The sequence below is a fragment of the Bombina bombina genome, chromosome 4, assembly GCF_027579735.1.
Source record: "Bombina bombina isolate aBomBom1 chromosome 4, aBomBom1.pri, whole genome shotgun sequence".
Taxonomy (NCBI): Eukaryota; Metazoa; Chordata; class Amphibia; order Anura; family Bombinatoridae; genus Bombina; species Bombina bombina.
Window position 1 is genome coordinate 255,334,231 of NC_069502.1, and position 15,895 is coordinate 255,350,125.

General features: G+C 38.4%; 1 protein-coding gene across 1 annotated transcript in view; it reads right to left on the reverse strand.

Moving 5' to 3' along the window:
- Window positions 1–1,918: 1,918 nt before the first annotated feature.
- Window positions 1,919–15,895, reverse strand: part of SNED1 (sushi, nidogen and EGF like domains 1) — a 482,978-nt gene continuing 469,001 nt past the window's right edge. Inside the window, exon 40 of the mRNA XM_053709904.1 lies at window positions 1,919–3,176. The gene's annotated coding sequence lies outside the window, so the exon portion shown is untranslated. The remainder of the gene's footprint in view (window positions 3,177–15,895) is intronic.

Below are 15,895 nucleotides of genomic sequence, written 5' to 3' on the forward strand. Positions count from 1 at the left end.
GCTCTTTGTGTGTGCAGCTGTCATATATTGTGTTAAAGCATTGGGAGATTAGTATCTTTACCTTTCCTCTGATAAGCTGTATTGAACCTGGTGCAGCAAGGCCTGTGTAATTGTCTTAATCTATGAGGTATACTTGAATATTTATAATATTTTCTGAGTGGGCAGGTACATGGTTTATGTTGCACTTTGCAGCTTCAGCTGATAATATTTCATAAAAGAGGTTTTAGATTTGTCCTTTTAACTTCATATTGATTGTAAAATCTGGCTTTCCTCATTAAATGATGACCTTTGTTTGATGATAAAGGTTGTATCTCCTGACTTTCAGTTATAACTCTGCCGATATTTTATAAAAAATTTTTTATAAGACCATTAGCAATTTGATATCATCATACCTGTTCTCCTTCCAAGGTCCTTCAGTTATAGATCTAGGTTTTTGTTATGGCTGGCTTTATCACTGCCAGTATGTTTTCTAAAGCTAATTTGGCCAAATTATTGAGCGCCCTTCAGACCTGTGGTATGCTGTATATATTCAGAGATCCAAAAGAGGCCTCATTAGTATAGGAAATCTGAGGTTCACAATTTTGTTCATATGATGTTCTATAGATATCCTTTTGGTAGCCACAGATGTTATGCCTGCAGAGCAACATTCTCATTTATAGATAATAGAGCAACAACTGTGCAGAATGAAGCAGGATGTGAAGTCTGCATGATCCTTTAGCCTTTCTATAGGGAGTGGGGGAAAAAAACAATTTTCAGACTTAAATTACAGAGAAGTGTGCATTATAAATAATAAATTATATCCAAAAGTTTGTTTAATTGCATAACTAAAAATGTTTTATGGGGAATTTAATTCTGAGTTTGTTTAGTTAGGGGTACTTAAAGGGACACTGAACCCAATTTTTTTCTTTCATGATTCAGATAGAGCATGCAATTTGAAGCAACTTTCTAATTTACGCCTATTATCAATTTTTCTTTGTTCTCTTGCTATCTTTATTTAGAAAAGAAGGCATCTAAGCTTTTTTTGGGCTCAGAACTCTGGACAGCACTTTTTTATTGGGGGATGAATTTATCCACCAATCAGCAGGGACAACCCAGGTTGTTCATCAAAAATGGGCCGGCATCTAAACTTACATTCTTGCATTTCAAATCAAGATAACAAGAGAATAAAGAAAATTTGCTAATAGGAGTAAATTAGAAAGTTGCTTAAAATTTCATGCTCTATCTGAATCATGAAAGAAAAAAAATTGGGTTCAGTGTCCCATTAAGGGCACAAAGTACTGTATCTTAAAAACAAATGACTTAATATGTATTTCTTATATATGTATTAAAAATGCTCCAGCGCCAGTTATTAAAATTAGGAGTAAACTTGCCTTTCCTGTGTGATACCACTGTATTGTTTCTTCCTTACACGGCTCTCTATTTCCTTAAACTCCTTAGCCAGCTGTTGCTCATGGGCAGAGCCCTCTACCAAGCAGCAAGACAACCCTGGCTGTGATAGTACTAGCTGTGAACAGTACACTGCCCACAATAAATAAGTAAACATCTGTCTTACATTAATAGAAATAAAGCATAGGGACACAACAAATTAAGCAGCAGACTTCTTGCCTGGATAGACCTGTTTTAGTTGATTATTATTATTCCTGCACAGGGTTGCAAGCTTGTCCGTATAACGAGTGGACAGATGAAACATACGTTCCTCACATTCCTGACAAGCTGTCTTAGCTCAAACTAACTTTCGCTGACAAGTTTCCTTAGATACCTATACTAACTTGTCAGAGAGCAGTATGGTTTAGGTTTCAGCTGCCAAATCGCTGCAGAGACTAGTTTGCTACCATAATAAGATGTTAAGCAACAATATATTTAGCAAACCAAGTGTTACTTTTGCTAAGTTACAAAACTGAAAAAGAAAAGCAGAGTATTTTTTTTAATAAAATGTTTTATTATAAAACCAAAAGCCGCCTGTTCTGAAGGCGAAATCTAACACACTTTGCACCCAGTCATAATGGGGTGCAGCCTAATATACTGTTACTACCTCTCCTGGAGGTACAACTTAACACGCTGCTTGTCTGGTCCAGAAAAAAATTATTCTATGCTTCACCCAAAGTTGCTGCTGTCATTTTATAGGACAAGATGGTCTGAGGTCAGAAGGAAGGCTTCACCCTGCACACATCCAGCCAGGTTAGAGTACATTTAAAAAGGATCACATGGTTTCCATTCATACATCTAAATGTGGTGAAATGTTGGCAACTAAATATATATTTTGAATTTATAATACAAAATTTAATATCAGAATGGTGTATAAGTATTTTTTTTAGGCTTTAGCCACAGTCCTTTGCCAATGTAAATAATGAAAATGAAATGACAGAGCATTTAGCCAGTGTAAACTCTTGCTGAATATTTTGTGACATCAGATAAAAGGAATTAACCTTCCCATATCTCATATCACAGTATTTACAAATGAAAATTACAACTTAGTCAAAAAAAATTGCCATTGTCATATGTGATTTGAAAAGGGCATTGAGTTTCAAGATATATCTGAATATCTTAGTTACTGATTGTTCTGTTAGCAGTGTCCCTTTAAAAGGCTGTTCATTAAATTATTGTCTTCAGTTTACATGAATATCTACAGTGCCAACTTGGTGGGGATTCATGAAGCAGATGCTCCTATTTAAGGGATTTGTTTTCTCATAAAGTAAGTCTTCAATATGAAAAGAAACTTGGTGCTTAGCTAGTCCGTTAGAAAGAGAAATGTAATGCTCTACAAGTGTATAGTAAGGTAAAGCAATATTCTGCAGCCTTTATAAATTGTTGGTAGATGTAAGCTGCTTTGTCTAAGTTCAAAAAAACTCTGCTCTCTAAGTAGGTACCAGAGCAGGATGTGAGCAATGATCTGCAGATAGAACAAGTGTCCACAGTCCTGTAAGCAGAAACATAAGGTCTGGTGGTCTTGTAGATCTTTGGCTGAGGATAGAAGGGAATGCTGCTTGCAGGGCCCCAAAGAATGAGGTGGAGTGATGCTCCTCAGCTTGTCAATGGCTTATGATACAACACCAGCTATGCCACTGCATGGTAAGTGGGAATCCACAGGGTCCCATCATGTTAAGGAGAAAGGATGAAGAGTATGTCACCTCTGCTGATGTTCTAATCTCTCTCCCACATAATTAGTGCTTCTTTTCCTGCAAGACAATAAGAAACCGTAAGCTGTATGTACAAAAGTAAGTTATGGCTCACAGCTAAGGAAGAAATCATATAACAGAAGAATTATTACAGGAAACCAATAAAGATATCGGGGCATATGTATCAAGCTCTGAATGGAGCTTGATGCCCCGTGTTTCTGGCGAGCCTGCAGGCAGTTTTGTTACATTTAAACAGACATACAGTATATATAACTTTACAAGAATTACAGATGTTTTTGTTCAGAAAAGAACACAAATTTAAATCCAACACAAAGGATCTTCTGTACCTTGTCTCATATCTTGGCCAAAACTCCCCCCTCTCCCCCCCATAATAAATCCAAATACACAAAAACCCTCACCATTTAAACTTCTCAAATCTGTCTTCCCTTACTGACCCCTTCATTATTGGTAAATCACAGGATGGATATTTGGGGATCCTGAGCAGTATTAGCTAAAATATGAGGAAAATTCAAAAAAGTTCAGAATTTTGGATATCAGTTTCTTTCATCAGATGGTGAGAGTCTACGAATCATCACATGTGGAAATCACCACTCCTGATCACTAGGAAGAGGCAAAAGTTACCACAAAACATTAAAGCGTTAAATCCCTCCATGATACTCAGTCATTTTCTTTTGCCTCCTTGATGATGAGTAAGGTGAAAGTGAAGTGCAGATCTACTCATTGTTGAGAGGGGTCCTCTAAATGATCTGTGGCCCATTTTCTCCTCACAGTGCTATGTCAATCAGAGAGAATAGACTAGGAGTTATCAGCCAAGTGAAAGTATTTTCTCAGAAATGTCACGTGTCTCCCAGGTTAAATGTGATCTTGTCCACCAATCCCCTGGTCTACAGTGAGCTGCTCCTTGTGCGATCCACAACCCTCTCCAGGTGAAATGTGGACTTATCCACCAATCCCATAGGTTGTAGATGCTGTTAGTGAAAAAAAAAGATGGCAAATCCCATCTAGAGGTGCGCTTAAGAGTGAAACATATCCAAATTCCAAACGATTGATGAAGATCAAGGCTGCTCTCTCGACACAAAACAGTTCATCAAACGAAATCCTAAAATGGAACAAAGAGGCGCCAAAGATGTAGATGTAGATGCTGTTACTAGTTTAGATCCTTAGCATCGTGCTCACACCTGCTTAGGATGGGCTTGTCTACTAGACGCAGTTGTTGTAGCTGAAGTAAGCACTTTGTACCTTCAAAGCTCCCCGGCTATTAGTATAATAGCAAGTACAAATGATTCACATAGCCTGGGGACACATATTTGTAAACTATAGACCTTATATTAGCAGGTTTTCGCACATTTAAACACAAACGTTTTTTTATTTTTTAAGGTTACAGTTGCTTTAAATTAGGGTGATCAGCTAAGCACACTCAGATGTCACTTCGGAGTATATTTTCCTTTGCTGTCTCTACATTCCCTCTTGTATCCTTCAGGTTCTTTTCTTTAGCATTCCCTGATAGCGCAGGTGCGCTAAGGGTTAACCATTTTTATCACGGTTTTAAGTGCGCCTTTTCTGAGATAATACTGTTCTGTTTTGCTGTGACCTATTCAGTGACAAATGCTCTCAGGACCAGCAGAGGTGGTAGAATACTCTGTTCAACAGAGCTTGGTTTCAATTGAGACCCTCTCATACTTTAACCCCATCCAGTTTGTGTTTGTTTTGAAAGGATTCTCAGGTTTGTTCCCCTGCTCAGCTATTTACCTTGTGCTGAGTTTATTTCTAACCCTAAACAGGGTTTTGCTGCACTACAGAGTGTACAAGGATTTTTGCCTTATCAGAGTTGCTAACAGGGTGGTTCATCTGAACTTTCTCCAAAACGTATATTTACTATACTATTAATGAGGTATTAACTATTTTGCCTCCAGCTGTTAACCACAGACCTTTGCAAGGATTTGAAGGTGGCTCCTCTACATTACCATTTATGATAGAGGTGTTTCTGACTCTTATTCTGAGGGTAGCCTCTCTGAGTCTCAGGATCCTGCTTCTGTGGCAGTGAATGTGTCCTTATATTTCATGCTTTATTGTGGGAAGTTTTAATTGCTTAGAGGTAGAGGTTTTCCTGGTATAGTTAAGCAACCAGTTAAGAGGATTGATACATTATTTAAGGCAGTTCCCAAACAGCCTGCCTCTTTTGCAGACTCTGAACTCATTTGTAAGGAATAGCAGGTATTCCTTTTGTTCCATCTGCTCAGTTAAAATCTATCGGCTAGATTACGAGTCTTGCGTTATGAGTAAAAAAGCAGCGTTAAGCCTCATAACGCTGCTTTTTTACTATCGCTGGTATTACGAGTCTTGCAGATTTAGGGGCACCGCACACTTTTTTGGCCTTACCGTAAATCAACTTACGCAAATTGCGTATAGTCTTTATTCTATGGGACTTCCATAGCGCCGGTATTAAAAGCTTGTTCTGGGAGGCCAAAAAGTGAGCGGTACACCCTATCCCGTCAAGATTCGTAACGCATTCTAAAGTCAGTAGTTATGAGTTTTACACTACAAAGCTGTAGCATAAAACTCATAACTAAAGTGCTAAAAAGTACACTAACACCCATAAACTACCTATTAACCCCTAAACTGAGGCCTTCCCACATCGCAAACACTAAAATAAAATTATTGACCCCTAATCTGCCGCTCCGTACATCGCCGCCACTATAATAAACATATTAACCCCTAAACCGCCGTACTCCCGCCTCGCAAACATTAGTTAAATATTATTAACCCCTAATCTGCCGTCCCTAACATCGCCGCCACCTACCTACATTTATTAACCCCTAATCTGCCGCCTCCAACGTCGCCGCCACTATACTATATCTATTAACCCCTAAACCTAAGTCTAACCCTAACCCTAACACTCCCTAACTTAAATATAATTAAAAGAAATCAAATAAAAATTACTATTAATAACTAAATAATTCCTATTTAAAAATAAATACTTACCTGTAAACCCTAAGCTAGCTACAATATAACTAATAGTTACATTGTAGCTATCTTAGGGTTTATTTTTATTTTACAGGCAAGTTTGTATTTATTTTAACTAGGTAGAATAGTTACTAAATAGTTATTAACTATTTACTAACTACCTAGCTAAAATAAATAAAAATTTACCTGTAAAATAAAACCTAACTTAAGTTACACTAACACCTAACACTTCACTACAATTAAATAAATTACCTAAATTAAATACAATTAAATAAATTAAATACAATTAGCTAAATTACAAAACAAACACTAAATTAGAGAAAATAAAAAACAAATTACAAGACTTCCGGTGGGCGGAGCAACCGAATGGCAGCAAGGAGAAGGAGCTCTGCATAACAACTCTGAAAACTAAGCAACTATTAGCTGCCATCTGCTAACCCACGCTATTTTTCTTGCTGAGTAGGCACCCTAACATAAGCGGGTACTTGCTGCAGCTGAAACTCGTTGCGTGAAGGGCCATACATCGCACCCTTGCCCCTGAGAAGTTACTGTAGAGAAGGCCGTTTTGCGTCGTGGGGCAATTTCTGCCGCCACATTGTATATAGCTCCACTTTTTCCTATCTCTGGTCATTCAGTAATGGAACTAGTCAAGATCAAAGAATCCTGTTCCATATCCAGCACTAATGGACCGAGTGCTGACACCTACATTCTATCTGAACTACGGGCCATATTTTTGCCTAGACTAGATTGACTCCTTACTTCCTGCGCGGATCTATGCGCAACGATACAATTAACGCAACAACCTCTCCGACTACAGAAATCCATCATTAGTCAAAGCTGCTCTACCCTACAATAGACAATAAATAATACCGCGCACAACTTTCAGAAGTCCAATAGCAGCTTTAAAGACCGAGCTCCTCCACAGATGAGAAATGCTGCAGTGATATCAGTGGTTGCAGCGACCCCCCCCCCCCGCCCGCGACTGTCAGCTCCTGACACAGGTTCACTTACGGATCTAAAGAAAGACCTACGGTTGCCCTCAGGATCCTCTCCAGCGTCTACCACAGATCCGGGCTTAGATTACGGAACAAGCACTCAGGATAATCGACAAGGGAACTCCTTGGCTCGCAATACCTGCTTGGCACTGGGTGTGGGGACCGGCATGGCTGGTGCGCAAGGGGGGACGCTGCATCTCACAAGACTACCTACTCATTAGCCGAATCATGCACACAGGGAGAAGACGGTCACAATGGGAATCCGGTTGCGCGGTGCAGTGGACAAACCGCAACAACACTGGATTCATCACAGGATACTACACCCCTGCAAACCCCAAGGCTGGTCTCGAGATGGGGCAGCGGCCCTGTAAGTGCGCCGCTGTCCTTGGCTTTCGCTGTGAAACGGCCCCCTTTCCCTCTGCAGAAGAGCGGCTATCTTCTGAGACAGAGCTATCAGGCCACATCCCGGGCTGGAGTCGGGTAATCTGTTTCTTGCCTATGTCCCAGCTGACTGTGTACCAGGGCAATCTTAAGAGCTGACTCCCTTGCTTAGGCTTTATGCCTCAGTAATGTACCCGACATCTTTTAATATTTACACATACTCCCTCAACTCCATCAAATAAGTTAACTTGTTGGCCAGCAGTTACTTTGACTTGTTTTTTGAAGCCTGGCTATGTTATGTATGTGTGTGGTAATGTTATACTCAGTTTCATTTGCGTTATTATTATTAGTATTTACTTATTTTTAATTCTATTTTAACCTCCTAGGGGATGCTGTGGGTAAAGTAGCGAGAGTCTTACAGCCTGACATGATATACTTTGTACCCATCTGGGTAGTATTCTGGGCAGACTGGGATACTAAAGCCCGTCGCGTAAGCGGCTTCCTTAATTATATAAACATACTATGCACCCCACAGATACCTCCTAGAGACCATCACGAGTATCAGTACCTTACAACTAGAGCAATTCCTCATCATTATGCAGTGACATAACAGGTATTTATGCTCCCACACTTAGGATACCACAGCTCCTTATGTACATACATCAAGTCGTAAGAAGCCTTACTCTTGAAAATTTAATATCAATTTGTGTCTCAATGTTCATTTCATATTGACCAAGAAAACTATTAACTTTAAATATGTCTCTTACTTTGTAAACTATCAGGATAATTCTAGTAGCATGCTGACAACATGGAATCCATTATAAGACTCTGTGGTTCAGCTGCATAGGAAAATTGCTCGGCACTTCAAGCTGCTATCCCTCACCCTTAGGAAATTTTCTGTAAACACTGATATGGGCTCTACTCGGTTAGACTGCCAATCATACTAAGTCTCGTAATATTATTTTCAATAGGACTAGTCAGTCTGTGTTTGTCTGTTCGGTTTGCCTGTTAGATCTCTTCTTATGCCACTTGTCCCGTTTCTTACTTATTCGAATATTACCTTGGGTGGACCAAGACATTAACGCCTAACCCTATTGCCTTAACTTCAGGTAGATAATGCACCTCTCTTATTAAACTGTAATTGGTATGGAGGGGGTTGATATATCTAGGTAGGCTGCCACGTGCGTGACACTCCAGATCCTTATATATATATATCATCCTGTAATATTCCCTGCTTTCAGGGAGTGAACAAGGGGAAAGTTTTATATTCTAGCTTTGCTGTTCAGGTTTTTTTTTTTTTTTAATTCATTTTTATTATATATATTTCAACATATATATACAATTACATAATTTTCAAAAAAAAGGGAAATGAGAAAGAGAACATCAAAAAAAATAAATTCAAACAATTCCTCAGTCTTCCTGACCTTAGTAACCTAAATAATAATTATACTCTATTAAGTCTTATATCTCAGGGTTCCTGTTAAATTATTTTGTTCACTTTTCCCATAATATCTCAATTCCATACACCTGTTGGTGAAAATAATAATACCAACAAAACAAACAAACAGACATAGCGACAGCAACAACACCAAACAAAACAACAAAAAGAAGAGAAAAAAAAAAAAAAAAAAAAAAAAAAAAAGGGGGGAGAAAAGATTTCGCCTCAGACCCTCCTCCTCTCCCCCCCCCACCCCATATCTCCAGACCTTATGCAATTACCATATCCCTAATAAAACCATCTCTGTATTCTGAAAGGGAAAAATAATATAATCGATCTCTGTTGTTGGGAGGGACTTAATAAATGGTGCCCATTTATCAAAGAATTTTCTGATATCTGTTTCGTTATTAATATTCGTATCACGTTGCTCTATAATACATTGTTTTTTAAGATAATTTTTTACTTCAATTACCGTGGGAATTTCTTTCGTCTTCCATTTTTTAAATATTAAATATCTGGCTGCTAGGATAGAAACTTTAATTATCTTTTTGTTCATTTGTTGTTCTACTAGATTGTCGCAGCAGAATATGACAAATGTCGCCGAAAGTTCAAAAGGGGAAATCTTTAGGGAGGTATTAAACCAATATTCCAGTTTGCACCAGAATTGTCTAATCAGGGGACATTTAAACATCATATGTGTAATATCTGCAGCATCTAGGGAGCATTTAGGACATTTATAAAAATTAGGGTTCTGGAATTTATGACCTTTTTCTGGTGTATAATGAAATCTATGCAGCAATTTAAGATGTGATTCTCTCCATGTTGTTGAGAGAGTGGTCTGTGCCACCATATGAATGGATTTTTGAATAAATTTACAATTTATATACTCTTGTTCCAAGATTAATCTCCAGTCTTGAGCCACTTTCTCCAGAGTGCGTTTCCCTTCTTCAGCTCCCAATAAATAGTAACAGTATGAAATGGACATACGGCCATTTTTAACTAGTGTTAGCCAGTCCTCTATTTTACCGAGCTCCCAGTTCCATTCCCCCTCCCTCATTAATCCAGACACAAAATGTCTCACCTGAAGAAATGCAAAGAACTCCTTATTGGAGAGGTTGAAGTTGTTCTTGATTTCTTCAAATGTTTTAAAGCACTTGTTATCCTTATCAACAAATTGTATTATCGTTTTTAGTCCTATTGATTGCCAATTTTTAAAAACTGCGGAGTCAATGCCAGCTTGAAATAAAGGGTTCCCTCTTAAGGGGAGATATTTGGAGACCTTACAATTGAAGGACAGGAGTTTCCCTATCTTCCACCACGCCTTTAATGGATTAATAATTGATTTAATTTTCTTAATTCTAGGTGGCATGTCTTTCAACGCACAGTGAAGTAGAGCACAGGGGAGATATGGATCGCATATGTTCTCTTCTAATGCATTGTTCAGGACATAATTATTGCCTGAAATCCAGTCGGCAGCTATACGTGCTAAAAAAGCAAGATTATAAAGCCGCAAATTAGGTAATGCAAATCCTGTAAATAACTTGGCATGTGTTAATTTATTCAGGGATATCCTAGGTTTCCTTTTCTGCCATATAAAACTTCTAAGCCAGCTATTAAGACTTCGGATGTCCTTGTCAAATAGTATTAATGCTGTATTCTGTAGTATGTACAGTAGTTTAGGAAGGAGGACCATCTTGAAGAGGGCTATCCGTCCTGATATAGAAAGGGGTAGGTTTTCCCATGATCTAAGTTTGTCTTTAAGTGCTGTTAATATTGGGGGGATATTAAGATTGTAAAGGTCATGTGGATTCGTGGGTATTACTATACCTAAATACTTAAATGAATCTTTGACTGTTTTAAAAGGACTCTTCAGAAATGAATCTTTATTCTTTCGAAGCCAGTAAATCTCGGATTTAGAGACATTTGTTTTGTATCCAGAAAATAAACCAAATTGATTAATAATTTGTAACAGCTTGGGAATGTTAATCTGAGAATTTGACAAATAGACAAGGATGTCATCTGCATATAATGCCAGTTTCATCTCCTGTCTGCCAATCAAAATACCTTCCAGCTGTGATCTGATCTTTATGGCCAATGGCTCGATAGCTAGGTTAAAAAGGAGAGGAGAGAGGGGGCATCCCTGCCTAGTTCCTCTATTAAGCAAAATTTGAGAAGAAACAATATTATTGACAATTATGCTAGTGGATGGAAGACTGTATAAATTTTGTATAAACTTAAGGAAGTTCCCTTTAAACCCAAACTGATCCAGCGAGGTAAAAAGATGATCATGTTGTATTGAGTCAAACGCCTTTTCTGCGTCGATTGCCACAATAGCTAGATCTGGGATGTAATCTCCTTCCTCACTCTCCCTCCCTCCAGTATTGTAAAAATATTCCGAAACCAATAGCACTTCTCTAATTTTAGCTGAAGAATTTCGCGAGTTCAAAAAACCCGCTTGATCTTTATGTATGATATCGGATAAGATCCCCTGCAATCTTTTGGCCAAGATAGACATAAAGATCTTATAGTCTACATTTAATAGAGCAATCGGTCTATATGACTCCCTATATACTGGATCTTTTCCACCTTTAAGGATAAGAGTAGTGAAAGATGCTGAGAAAGCTTTCGGTACCAGTTCTCCTTTGATATACATGGCGTTATATGCTTGATTAAGATGGGGAGCAATCTCCGATGTCAAAATCTTATAGAACTCACTTGGTAGGCCATCCGGCCCTGAGGCCTTATTTGTAGCTAGTTCGAGAATTACTTTCTCTACTTCCTCGACCCTGATCGGGGCATTAAGAGTTTCCAATACTTCTGCGGAAAGCTTAGGGCAGATTATTTTGCTCCAAAAATCTTCCGCTTGTATTGAGTCAGATTTTCTTAGAGAGTATATCTCTTGGTAATATCTAGCCATTTCTTCATGTATATCTGAACTCTTTGTAAGGAGTTTCCCATCTACAAGAAGATTTTCAATAAGTGGTGACTTTCTATCGTTCCTGACCAGGTTTGCTAGTAGTTTTCCAGATTTATTTCCATACCTATACAGTTTGGAATGTAGTTTCAAATCAGACTGGGTTTCTCTATATATTGCAAATGTATCTTTCTCATTTTTTGCTCGGATATAGCTTGCCCAATTAGCTGGATTTTTAGTCAGAAGTAAGCGATTATATGAATTGATCAAGGCATTATTTAATTCTTTTTCTCTAGCTCTTAGCTTTTTACTGATCATTGCACTATAAGAGATAATCTCACCTCTAATGACTGCTTTAGCCGCTTCCCAGAGAATTAATGGGCGCTCCCAATATTCCCTGTTACATTGAATATATTCCTCAAATTTAATCCTCAAGTGAGCTTTAAATTTCATATCTGTTACCAAGAAGGAGGGGAAATGAAACCGTACAGAGCCCGGCTGGAAAACTGCAGATTGAAAATTTAGAGAAATTGGTCCGTGGTCTGACAGAAAAATCGGTAATATTTTTGCGTTTACTTTAGCTGTACATAGCCTTTCATCAATCAAAAAAAGGTCAATTCTTGACATAGTCTTGTGTGCTTTAGATAGACAAGTATATTCCTGGACATCAGGATTCTGAATCCTCCAAATGTCTCTAACATTTAAATTTTGTTTGATTTTCGACAATAATTTAGATTCTAAATTATCTTTTTTGTTCTTTTTATGGTCCCTATTTTCCCTCATTCTGTCCAAAGGGCAATGAGGGGCCATGTTAAAGTCCCCTCCAAGGATTAAATAACCTTCCTTAAAGGAAAGGATTTTAGCCTGTAACTGGTTCCAGAATTCTGGATCTATAATATTAGGTGCATATATATTACAAAGCGAAAAAATAACCTTTTCAATTTTCATTTTTAGTAGTAAATATCTCCCTTCTGGATCAGTCAAGACTTGTAAAACTTCTGCCTTAAGCCTTTTCCCCATCAATATAGCTACCCCCCTCTTCCTGCCAGAGCCGGTTGAGGCATATACTTCCTTAACCCAACCCTTTTTAAGCTTCAGGACTTCCACCTGAGAAAGGTGGGTCTCCTGTAAAAGAACAATATCGGAATCTAGTCGCCTTGCATGGGTTGAGATTGCTTTTCTTTTGATGGGAGTAGAAATTCCCCCTACATTCCAGGAGATTAATTTCAGATTTGTAACTAAGCCCGACATTTACCTAAGGAGGGGGGGGGAGAAAATGAGGGAGAGAAAGAGAGGAAGAGGGAGGGAGAGAGAAAGGAGGAGAAGGAGAGAGAAGAAAAAAAAAAAAAAAAAAAAAAAAAAAAAAAAAAGGGAAAGGAAAAAGGGAATTGAACAGATAAATACTGTCTATTCATTGAACTCTAACTTTTAGCGTTATATTCTTATCAAGAAGAACTTCTTATTTTTCCTGCGTATTTAGTTGTTGCAATAATTTTTCTGCCTCTTGTGGGTTATCAAAGAAGTGAACCTCTCCTTTCACAATGATTTTTAATTTAGAAGGGTAAATTATTAAGGCTTGAAAGCCTTGCTGAATAAATTTTGAACAAATTGGGGCTAGGTTTCTTCTTTTAATGGATGTTTCCATTGAGTAATCTTGAAATAGCAGGATTTTTTTTTCTTTAAAAATAATTGGCTGATTTTTGCGAAAATGTTGGAGTAATGTAACCTTATCTTGAAAATTAAGCAGTTTCGCAATTATAGGTCTGGGTCTATTATCTCCCTGTCTATTTGTTGTTTGTCTCCCTAGTCTATGTATTCTCTCAACTACTATCAATGGATAATGAGGAGGAATCTTAAGAAGCTGGGTTAAAATCTCAGGAATGAATGTATTTAAATCTTCTAGCGGCCCCCCCTCAGGGACCCCTATAATGCGAATATTATTGCGCCTGGCGCGGTTTTCCAAGTCCTCCATTTTGTTTTGCATTTTAGCTATAGTTATATTATTAGCTTCAAGATTGGATCCCTGTGCTGAGATAAGATCCTCCAAATCAGATATTCTCTGTTCGGCCTCATCTAGTCTGTTGGAGAATAATTTTATCTCGTGTCTAAGTAGATTAATATCTTGCTTAATCTCAGATCTTAAAACATCAAATTTTGGGGTTAGTGCCTCAGATATACTAGCCACTAGGGCCTGTACATTAGTTAATTCGTTTATGGACAAGATAGGAGCTGTAGGTGCAGTTATTTCTGCGGAGGCTTCAGCAGCGGCCTTTGTTCTCTTGTCTCTATGTTTAGATGTCATGACTGGTGAAGGAGTCCGGGAATGGGAGTGAAGGAATTTATCCATGTGCTAAATAAAATAAAAGAAAAAAAACTATTGTGTGTATCACTGCTAATTGTTTATCCCGTGCACTATATCAGTGAAATTATAAAAAGGAAAAATTAAGAACCAGTGTCTCAGTGACCATAAAGTGAAGGTGCTATAGCCCTGGGGTAGAGAAGAAAGCGTTAGCCCAGGGTAAAATCGTGATTCAGTTCATCAAGGGACAAGAAAAAAAAAAAGGAGGAGGGGGAGGAAGGATTAGAGATAGAGTGAACCTCTTATTTTTTTTGCTTAAGGAAAAAAGGATCCTTAAGAAAAGTGTGTGGGGGTCTCTTGACCAGCCATGACGATTGTCTATAGAAGGATAGAAGATTTATAGAGGCAGTCGCAATAATATTTTAAGATCCGCCAATCAATAAGATCGACACTCAATGTTGTAATAAAATATATGGTTAACCTGACCAGACAGAAGTAGATTTACCCAATCACGCTAAAGTTAAAGGAAGCCTGAGTTTTTCTCTTCTCCGCACCTATCTATCAATTTTAGAAAAGTTCATGCCTTTTGGTTTGGAGAAGAGGCTAAAGCCTTCCAGGAGTTCAGAAATTAATTGTATAGGTTTCCCTTTAGTTCAGAATTTGCCTTTAAGACTTCTGCTATCTTCCATTTTCACAATTCTATTCAGTAAAGCAAGAGTCATTTCCCCTGTTGTAAATTCTGATCTGGTGAGACCTAAATAATATATAAAGCCTTTACCTTAGCTAATTACCTTTACATACTTATATGAGTGTAAATCTTTAAGCAGAACTATTATTTAACAGAGAAAAAGAAATCCCTATCATATAGGATTTTTGAAGCAGACAAGTATAAAAGTTAGATACACTGAAGCTTTAAGCTACTGCAAATAGATAAGCCTTCAAGACAAAAACAATCTTATACTTTCCAGCACAATGCAGCATATACAATAAAAAGAAGCCAATTTTGTGCTTGTGCTTGCTACAATTGTGTCCATTCTCAGTTAGTAAGTGCCACTTTGTATCTTTTTCTCCACTCTTTACGTTTCCCGAGAATGTCCAATTTAAAAGAAAAAAAAAAAAAAAAAAAAAGATGCTGGTGAAAAATTCAAGCAGAATTTTAGATTTTCTTGCCCTGGGTCTTTCCAAAGTGTAGAATATGTGTAAAGTTAGCAAGGTGTCAGCAATTATCCAACACGGTGTGAACCAAAGAGTGTGTTTTTTAAGTAGTTTTAGAGGCCTACTTCCAGGACAGTCTTCAAGCCAGTTAGCCCCAGTCTATTAGCTCTGTATTTCTTCGCTATATGTCCCTTTAGAGAGTTAGTAATGTGCCAAGAGAGTTTGTAGGAAAAGCAGTGCTTTACAACTTAACTTACCCCCTCCTATGTCGTCTAACTGCCCGCCGAATTCTTCTCCGGCGTCCAGGATCTGATACAGCAGCTCGCTCCCCGAGGTGGCCACCCGCATCTCCCGCTTCCAGATCCGATGGAGAACTCAATCTTCGTCTCCCCTCGCGCAGCACCGGTGGGAGGGGAGAGAAGGGAACAGTATGCAGGAGCGCGAGAAGCGAAGTCCCTCCGCCAGCTCCAGCACAGAGCAAATCCAGTCCACCTCCCACGCAGCACCGGTGGGGGAGGGGTAAAGCAGGCACACGCCGGCAGGGAAAGTCTTGCTATAGGTAAGAGTGCTGGGAGGCTCACCTTACGGGGTTGAAGAAATACTATGTTCTTT